The 10,412-nt window shown below is 35.4% G+C and overlaps 1 long non-coding RNA gene across 1 annotated transcript; it reads left to right on the forward strand.

The window, feature by feature from the left end:
• Nucleotides 1–637: 637 nt before the first annotated feature.
• On the forward strand, nt 638–1,840 carry LOC131532707 (uncharacterized). The gene is made up of 3 exons (XR_009268947.1): nt 638–1,079; nt 1,479–1,543; nt 1,635–1,840. It is a non-coding gene; the product is annotated as an uncharacterized LOC131532707 (long non-coding RNA).
• The last annotated feature ends 8,572 nt before the right edge of the window (nt 1,841–10,412 follow it).

Below are 10,412 nucleotides of genomic sequence, written 5' to 3' on the forward strand. Positions count from 1 at the left end.
AGGGACAAGGGCTAGGGGTAAGACGAAGGGGAAGGGGAAGGGGTAAGACAGAGAAATGGGATTCACCCTTAGAATGATTTCTGAGAGATCACGTGACACTGAAGACTGGAAAGTTATCTTTGCAAACACAGGAATAAATTACATTTTAAAATACATTAAAACAACTTCAAATAAATTCAGACTTCTTTAAAACATTAAAAATAGGGCTGTCAAGCGATTATAAAAAAAAAAAAAAAAAAACTAATTAATTACACAATGTGGCAATTAATTAATCTATTTAAATTAATCCTCCATTTAAAATTGGCTGAGAAATGACCCCCAGATCATAATTTAAAGCCATTATTGTGTTAAATGAGAAACGCATTACATAGTCACTACAAAAGAAATAAACTTTTTATTCGATTCAACAAACTTGAAACATAAACATAAACAAAAAACATTTAGGCTACACTGTTAGACATTTCTGTAATTTCCAGAGTTATTTACTGTATATCACCCAGTGTGATACTGCAAATTCCCTTTACAGTAAATAACTGTAATACCCTTTGCATCATGGGAATTTTCTGTGACGTCAGACCCCACATACAGAGACTTACTGTATTTTTTAAAATAGCTGTATACTACTGTAACGGTCTCTTTGGCGCCATTATACTGAGGTCGTTTTATTTTCCTCATTTCTTACATTTAGATTGACACAATTTGCCCTGCACCGTGTCTACAACGCCGCAGCAGCTTGGGACTGACTACACTGGATGTGTTACATCGCTTGTAATAATTGGAAAATACGTTTGTACTTCGTGTCAGAAACAGCGCGAGCGTTTGGAGTACATCTGCATGTCAGAAATATACCGGAGCATCACATTACTGTCCGCATTCACTGTAGATAATATATATAATGGGTTCTATATTGTTGTCTGTTCTCGAGTCTCGCCGCTCCGCGCCACTCGCGTCCGAGGAAGACACATAGGCAGCGGGGCAGCTCGGCGGGTTTTTTGCCCGGGGATGAGCCCGCGAGAGTGGGAGAGCTCCGGAGAACATCTACGCTGTGTGTCGATGCACTTTACGAGAGAATAAGCAAGGTAAAAATATGTGTACATTTGTCTGTGTGTTTGTGTCAGATTTTTGCACACCAGTTTAATCATTTACTTGTCAACATGGCGGTTACATAACTTTACTATGGTAAACTGCGCTGTCGTTTCAAACGACTTTTGTCAGCTTATTGAATTAAGTTACCGAATTAAAATTGTTTTTAACTAGCAACGCTTATCTTATATTAACATTAGGTTAACTAATGTGAAATTTAGTTCAGGTGTTAGTAGTTAATGTTGGCCAGTAGCCTGAGAAAATAAAATCCTATGTTAGCTAGGTTAAACTAGTTTTATGGCAAGCTGCCTTTTTAGTTTTAGAATTAGTTTGTTATAGTTTTTAATGTAATATAAAATGTACTGCATTTTTTTTTTGGTATTTGTGTTTTAAAGGCAACTGCAATGAAGCACCAAGAAAGACATGAGCAGGCCAGCCACCCTGAGACTGATAATTCATGGTAAGAGAACAACTATGGTTTTGAGAGGTTTGTGTATTCTATATGAGGTTTGCCTTTTAAAAGTGTGTTATTTCTACTTCTTGTTTTTCAGAGAAGACATTTCTGTCAAAGTGGACGGTGAGCAAAGATGGTGGCCACGTTTTGGAGCAGCACCTGGGTTTTGCAGAGAGCTATGTATTTTTTGGCTGTTTGTCTTTTTCCCCATTATATTTCTGTTGCCTAAAGATTATTTGTGAGGATGAATCCAGAGGACACAACATAATGCACTGCAAAACGTCCTAAGACAGGAGAAATGGTGAAGATGCACTGTTCCAGCATTGGAAGACTGTATTTTTAAGTGTTATACATGCAGTGTTTTAAATAAAGAATTTGATATTTTGTAATTATTGTGTCTGTTTTAATTGAATGCCAGTAGTAGAGTAAAAATAAAATGAATTCTATATAAAAATGATAAAATCTAATGAAATCTATATTAAAATGAATGAATTACAGTAGTATACTGATAAATCAAATGCAGTTTGCTACTGTAAATCTTAATTACAGTAACTTACTGGCAACAGTGTTTCACCATGCAAGTTTCATTCTTCACCATGCAAGTTGTTGCCCTGCATCATGTTTTAAACATAATAAATAGTAAATACAAAATGTTTAATTAGCAGCAAATCAGCATACAAGTTGACAACTTAATAATTAAGGCAACAGGTTTCCTCAATTTTTTTAAAGTAAATTATCATTTAAAAAATAAGTTAAGTGAATTGTCAAGTTCACTTAACTTTTTTATTTTTATTTTTTTATTATTATTTACTTAATAATTTTAAGGCAACGGGTTTCCTCAATTTTATTAAGTTAAGTCAACTTATCACTTTTTACAGTGTATTAGAATGATTTCTGAAGGATCATGTGCCACCGAAGACTGGAGTAATGATGCTGAAAATTCAGCTTTGATCACAGGAATAAATTACATTTTACAATATATTCACATAAAAATTGTAATAATATTTCACAATATTACTGTTTTTTGGTCCCACTTTATATTAGGTGGCCTTAACTACTATGCACTTACATTTAAATTAATCATTTGATACAATGCACTTATTTTGTACATGCATGTGTTTACATTGTACTTATATTTTTAAACATACCTAAATGTAATTACATTTATAATTACACTGTTGACCCATCCCTTACACCTTAACCCACCCTTAAACCTACCCAGACCACCAAACCTGTCCCTAACCTCACCTGTATCCCACTTTAATAGCAGCAAAGTGATTTGCAATACAATATGAACACAATAAGTACATTGCATTTATTTTTTGATGTAAGTACATAGTAGTTAAGGCCACCTAATATAAAGTGTGACCTGTTTTTTTATTTTTATTTTACTGTATAGCAGTTGATGAATAATTACAGTACATGGGCTGAGTCTAAATAGAAAAGAAAGTGAGAAAGGCAGGTTGAGAGTCTGTACACACTGTAAAAAGTGATACGTTGACTTAACTTAAAAAAATTGAGGAAACCCGTTGCCTTAAAATTATTAATTAAATAATAATTTAAAAAAAAAGTTAAGTGAACTTGACAATTTCTTTTTACAGTGCATGAAAGAAACTTTTTATTCGATTCAACATAATATTTTAGGCTACAACAGCTTAAAACAGAACTCCTGTTATGTTTCTTAACTATATCATATGATGTAAATACGAGAAAAAAAGGTCATATAACTGCATTCTTCAGCACGCAGTTGTTGCCCTGCATCATGTCAAGATAACCCTATTTAAGTCTAGAGCTGAGGGGTGTGCTAAATGTGTCAACATTTTTTAAAGCATTATTTTTCATAACTAAATAATTAAATTAATGTGTTAAATCAACAACTTTAATTAAAACATATTTTAACCCCAAACCTTCTGCATCCTCTTTGTGCCCCTCTGTTTGAGAGATTTTTATCTATAGGTATATTTTAAAGAAGAAACAATGATTGGGAAACTGGTTACAGTTGAGGATTACAGCTCATGCTGTTACTTATTCAGTTACCACAGACAAACATGTGACTGAGCAGAAACAAAACTGTAAGGACTGCAGAGAACGGCATGATCAGGGAGAAATCGTGGATTAATGATTAACATCTGAAATAAGAGCATCCGATCTTACAGTAGAGGAAGTCATTGATATTTGAAGAGCAGCTGAAGCAGCCAAAACACAGGTGCAGACCGTCTGAGATCAAGACAAAGATGTGCATGCCATGCAAAAGAGAGCCAGACATACAAAGAAAAACAAGAAACCTGGAGAAAAAAAAATAGCCAGTCTACAAAAATAGAAAGTGATGCAGATGCAGAAAATGAGGAAGATCTCATTGGCCACTCTAGTGTCCAGCATATGGAGCTAATGCATGTGGACAACATAAATAAAGAAAATAAAGAATTTGACGGCTGATCAGCAAACACTGATAACATTTAATAATCATTTGAACAAAGTTGAATCATGTACATTGCCACCGAAAGTTTCTGTGCATCTCATAGATGTGAAGGGGAATGAGACGACATGAATGTTACAGTCTCTACTGCACAACAGCACCATTGGATCTTACGCAGAGTGAGTGAAGTCAGGTTAAAAGGTCATAAGAGTCACACTCAACCAACACCTGCAATCAAACAGCACAGAAGAGTCACCTACTGCAGTTATAACAAGATATGCAGCATATGGGACAGTAGAAACATGTCCTACTATTTATACAGCGGTAGATATACAGTATGTTTGCGCTTCTATTAGTGGACAGTATTTTAAAGAGCAAGAAGAGTTTTAAACAAGATTTAAACAAGATGTGCTGTCCCAAGTTTGCACACTGTGTGTTGACTATTTTACAATGTGGTTGATCTAATAAGAATTTACAGTAGGATTGTTGTATAAAAAATAAAAAATAAATAAATAAATAACAATTATATATATATATATATATATATATATATATATATGTATGTGTGTGTGTGTGTGTGTGTGTTACATAATGTAAAGCTTTTTTCTGCTGATTTGTAAAACAGTTATACTGTAAAATAAAATACTGTTAAATTATTATATTATAAACTGTTTTCTATTTAAATGTATTGTAAAATAAAATCATTCCAGTTATGTAAAGCTGAATTTTTAAGCATCATTCTAATATGCTGATTTGCTGCTCAAGAAATTTTTATTTTGATTATTATCAATGTTGAAAACAGTGCTGCTTCATATTTTTGTGGGATCCATGGTGCAGTTTTTCCCCAAATTCTTTGATTTTTTATTTTTTTATTTTATTCTTGAACGGAAAGTTCAAAAGAAAATAATTTATTCAAAAATTATTATTATTACTAAATTGTAACGTTAAATCTTTTACTGTCACTTTTGATTGATTTATCAAATCCTTGCTGAATTAAAGTATTAATTTCTTTAAAATAAATATATTTCTGACACGTAGTCTATGGCATATTATTATCATGATATAAAACAATTTACCATAGGATTTTGGATCTATGCATGCAAGTCCTGAACCTCCTACATAGAGGAGGACAAGAACCCCAGAAGGTTGCATCTCCAAAGAAAATCAGGAAGAATCATATTTCAAACTCCTGGGTGGTGAAGGTACTCATCAACTCCAACTAGACAGCTGACATTATGGAACTTGGAGAAAGAAACCAGGAACATATTTCACTGTCAGTCTCTGGTTGCTCTGGGTTAACCAGAGTAAAATGTAATGCTGGTTTCTGTGGATTTCTGTTTGCTAAATGAAGATTAACCAGAATAACCAGGTTTGCTCCTAATGCTTGAGGCAATGATTTGGTAAAGAAATCAGGCCTCTGTTGTTTGACCCACGTAGTGCACATGCATGTTGCTTAAGAGGCTTTAGCTAATGGAGACACGGGTTCAAGTGTCAAGATTCCATACCAGCCCATAAATAAGGCAATAATTGTCCAAAAAACAGCAGAAAAAGCACCACTTTATTTCTTGCTTTTATAAATAGGCATTTGATATCAAAGCACTGAATTAATTCAATTTGGCCAAACTTTCATTTGAATAATTTTCATTTTACGGTCTTTTGCAGCATGTTGACTTTAAAGGGAGGGCCACTTTACATTTGCAGGGTTCGGGTTTTGGATAATGGGTCAAATTGCAGGCCCGTATCTACATTCTACACTTGGTACATTATGTGTGTTTAAGGTTTCTCCACAGCTTCAAACGCACACACGTACACACACTCATAGAGAGCAGGGCCACTGAGACGCCGGCAGCTGTTACTTGTTATCACACTGGAATTCATTGTCAAATTACACACACACTCTCTCTCTTGCACACGTCTCTGTTTCTCTTTTTTAATGCACCTCTTCACCCCTCCAGTCCATAATGTCTCCACAAGATATTTTGGTGTGGGTTCATCGAGATATCTTTCCACGAACTGTGGAAAGACACTTTCTTATATATGTGCAGATGTAGCATTATGGAAACACACAGACACTAGTAGTCAGAATGGAAAGCGATGTGTGTGGCAAATGGGTAGAGTTTTGGTGGTTTCATAATTAGACAGAAACTATGACTATCATGCCTCAGCTAATGCTTGTAAAGGTGTATCCAAAATAGAAACCAGGTTCCCTAGACGCAGGTTTGTGTAATTTTATTTAATAATATTAAAGTTATACACAACATGTGCATATGGTTGCTAAACACATTATTTATTGCTTTCTGACACTGCACATTCATAGTTTGTTTTCTTTAATCACATATCAATTTTGGGGAAGTTACTTTGAATATTTTGAAGTAGTTAAACTACAGTCAAGCTAACGTTTGAAAGTAGCTAAATACATGTAACTTACTAAAGGATTTTATATGATTTTATAAAAAAAAAGTATCCAATTCATTTTGAATTCCAGTTGAAATTTAGATTTGAAATTCAAATCTTCATTGGACTCATGGGATGCTAAAGTGTCCATCGATTGTGCACTTCAGAATCTCATCGATAGGTCATTTGGGTGCTTTCCACCTGATGTTTTATGAATACTGAGAATCAGTTCACATTCTGTTTTTTTTTTTTTTTTTGCCTACTATATAGAATGGAAGTATGCATATTTGGATACAAGGTAAGTAATACTTTGTTAAATAGATTACATTTCAATTAGTCCATACTTTATAAACACTTTTTAGTATTATACACTATAAACACTTTTAGTTTTATCAACATTTCCCATTTCATCCACTGTCTGATAGATTTCTTTGCTGAACTCATCAACATGCATTTTTGATTGCTTTTTCCACAACATGTGAGGCTGCTAAGTGTTGAAATGCAGCCTCACAAAAGTAAAGAAATTATCTTATCATGCTGCTTACCTTTTGGAACAGCTTTCATGCCGGGAGCACACCAAAAATGCCATAAAATATTGCCTACATAGGCAGCTCACTGGGGTTTGGAAAAGATCCAGTGTGTGCCACAAATGTACCAGCGGGGAATCATGGGGCAACATTTAACATGCAATGATATAATCTGCTCGTCATCTGAAAGTCACTTTGCTTCCCAATATTAGAAATTCTATTTTTGGGGGACAAATGGCTGTGGTCTTCAAGCTTCTGACCCACTGGGGTGAGATGCAATTGGAGGGAGATGTAGTGGGATAGGTAGGTGGGGTGAGGGTTGGGATGGAAGGAGCCTGTCAGTGGGGTTCCTGGAGGTCTCGTCTAGACTGCGTAATGAAGGCGGTTTGAGGCTGATCCAGCCTGCAGAGCTGCTTTCCTGAAGAATTCCTCTACCTCAGTCAGGAAAGGAGCCGACGCCACACATGAGTACTTTGAGGTAAACCAAAGTCTATTCACTCAATCACTTAAGATTTATTCTTTCATTTTCAATGCGTCATAAAGAAATAAGCCCCCATGTACAGTATTAGTTTGTATGTGGATGATCATTGTAGAATGTTAGTCAGAGTAAATTACCCTTACACGGTGGATTATTCCTTGAGTATTTAGAGTACTCGCATGCATGCCATCTGTTAGCAATTCCTGCCAGCCAGAGGTTCGACTGGGGTAAACCACCACAGTAAAAATGTACAACAGCACAGGCCCACCTGCGACAGATACACACAGTTCCTCTTTGGTTGCGAGCCAATCGGAGGCCTGCTCTGTTACCAGATTTCCATTTTCTCCATGTGGTGGTCCATATTTAATTTAAACTTCAGCACTTTACAAGCTTAGAAATGACAAACAGAACACATAAACATGGCCATATGTCCTGACAACCTATCAGAAACACATGAATCCATCTCACTTAAAACTGTAAGTCCTTGAATAATTACGTTACATTGGAAAATGCTGTTACATTGAGAATAGCTGCAGCCATAGGGAGTAACTTACTCAAATCAGCAACACTATTAACTTAATTATTAAAGTATATTACAGCTAGTATTTTAGCAGTGACAAAATGCTGCATTTCTGATTTTGATATCACATCATATTGTGCTTAAAGTTTTAAAGTAGCATAGAGGATGTCAGTTCATTAGTGCAATTTCATTTGGGCATGTGCATGAAACTGGTTCAAATAAGACTTGTGTGTACCATATTTGTGTCTCATTGTCAAGTCAAGTCAAGTCAAGTCACCTTTATTTATATAGCGCTTTTAACAATACAGATTGTGTCAAAGCACTTAACAGTATCAAATTGAAGGATAGAGTGTCAGTAATGAACAAGATTAAACACTCAATTTTCAGTTAAAGGCATTTCATTATTGTCACAAAATATTTAAAAATATACTGCTATTCATCACTGTTTTGACCAAGTTTTATAAATGAGAGTGTTTGCTTGTTAGTAGTTGAACTTAATGTAAACTAATGTGAATTTAATGTACCTGTTCAAGCAAAAGACATGCATCATATGTCAAACAATATTGCTCTCTCAAATAGTTTCAATGTAGTTAGCTACTATTTATGTGTAGCTTTAGCTAACAGATTCAGTGTCATAAACTACACTGTAAAAAATATATATATTTATTTATATAGTAAATGAAACTATACTGTTGAAGTGTGTTTTACAAATACAATTTCAGTTTTTCTTCTTCAGAATTTTGTTTAATTCAATGTGTTACTTTGTAATTGTTTGTGAAATGCAATAGCAATTTCTACCCAGAAATGTTTTCAATTCTATGTAGCTTGTAGAGTTCCTCAACACTAACTATCTGTTAGTTTTAAATGACCAAAATACCTCCAGTTGTGTTGGCATGAGGGTGTGAAACAGTGTCAAAGTCATATTATGATGGACATGTGTGCTCCCTCGAGGGACGATTAGAGCCTCTCTGAGTGGCTTTAAGCCATATCTGAAGAGTTTCCTGAAGTGGACTATATTTTCCTTGAGAGACCTGCTCTCAAAACATGTTACCAGCCTAAAACCTTAAAGCACATTTCCACTGAGTCTACATAGCAAACACTCTGTGCATGCCACTGTAGACAACAGTCATTCAAACAGACAATCGCCCCTGAAGGGAAACAGAGAAAGTGAGCCGTCGAGAAATCGAGGCTGTTTAGGGAGCTCACGGTATGTTATTGCACCACATTGACTCAACATCTCGATGGTATTTAAGAGAGGTGATTTTCCCTCAGTTCTGCAGGCTAACTTTGCAAGTATCTGACAGCTGTAGAGGGTGTGCGGTTACACAACCGAGCGTGTACACACACAATCTCTGAGTAAATACTCCACAGGCACAACAAATACCCTAAAGACTCTCCAGGGAAGCATTCAGCAAGCACTTAGCAAAACAACACCATAAGGGGGGAAAACGATAACCAACAGACAGAAACCAGCTACACAGAAAAAGCGAAAGTATTTCATTAGAGTCTAACAGGTTTGAAATAATTCCATCATCATGTAATTCATATTAACAAGAATTGAACAAATGCAGTCAAGGCGTAGCTTCGCGCACAGCTGAAGTGTTTAATGAATAAGTGCGGTCAGTAATGTAAAACGCAGAGTTCTCAGCTGCTGGCCCATAGTTCCAATGCCTCGACAGGCAATAACATATGTGGTTTTCACAGTTACTCGTAGGCCCCTAACATGGCACACACACAGCAAGCAGAAGTGTTGAATGACTTAATGATCACTGTACTGATATCAGTTTTAAATGAGCTATTTTTAATTTAAGTTAACTTTTAGCATCAAAGTTGTGCTCCTAGTTGCAACATAATTATCAAAATATACCTCAAAGAACAAGAAAATATGGTAACACATAGGGACCAATTCTCAGCATTAACTAGTTGCATGCCTATTATTAACATATTGGCTGTTTATGAGTACTTATAAAGCACATATTTTGCATGGCTATATTCTACATCCCTAATCCTACCCAACACCTAAACTTAACAACTACCTTACTAACTATTAATAAGCAGCAAATTAGGAGTTTATTGAGGCAAAAGTCATAGTTAATGGTTTGTTAATAGCAAGATTTGGACATTAAAATTAAGTGTGACCAAAACATCATATTGGCGCCAGTTTTGTACATATTTTCAGTTCCTATTTGAACATCTAATAGTTAGCATAGCTACACGCTAGTGTCTGTCATCAATGAATTAACTACGAGCATTAGTTGAGTATCTCATGCAGGTCATGTCTTGACATAGGTATTTGCATAGTGCACATGCACAGCGGCTAACCAAGTTGTTACCCATGAATAGCATCTGAAATACGAGGTTACATTTCAGTTAGGATGCCGTTTATGTAGACAGCTGACCATTAGCAGCCATTATTTTATGTGGTGACATTTAAGTGTGCTTTATTTCCCTCTTTCATCCTCCTCAGGAATTCCAGCATATCCAGGATATCCTCAGCATAGTGTGCATCAAAAGTTCAGAGCACAAGGGAAGTGTCGTAG

The sequence above is a fragment of the Onychostoma macrolepis genome, chromosome 23 (genome assembly GCF_012432095.1).
Source record: "Onychostoma macrolepis isolate SWU-2019 chromosome 23, ASM1243209v1, whole genome shotgun sequence".
In the NCBI taxonomy this organism is placed as follows: domain Eukaryota; kingdom Metazoa; phylum Chordata; class Actinopteri; order Cypriniformes; family Cyprinidae; genus Onychostoma; species Onychostoma macrolepis.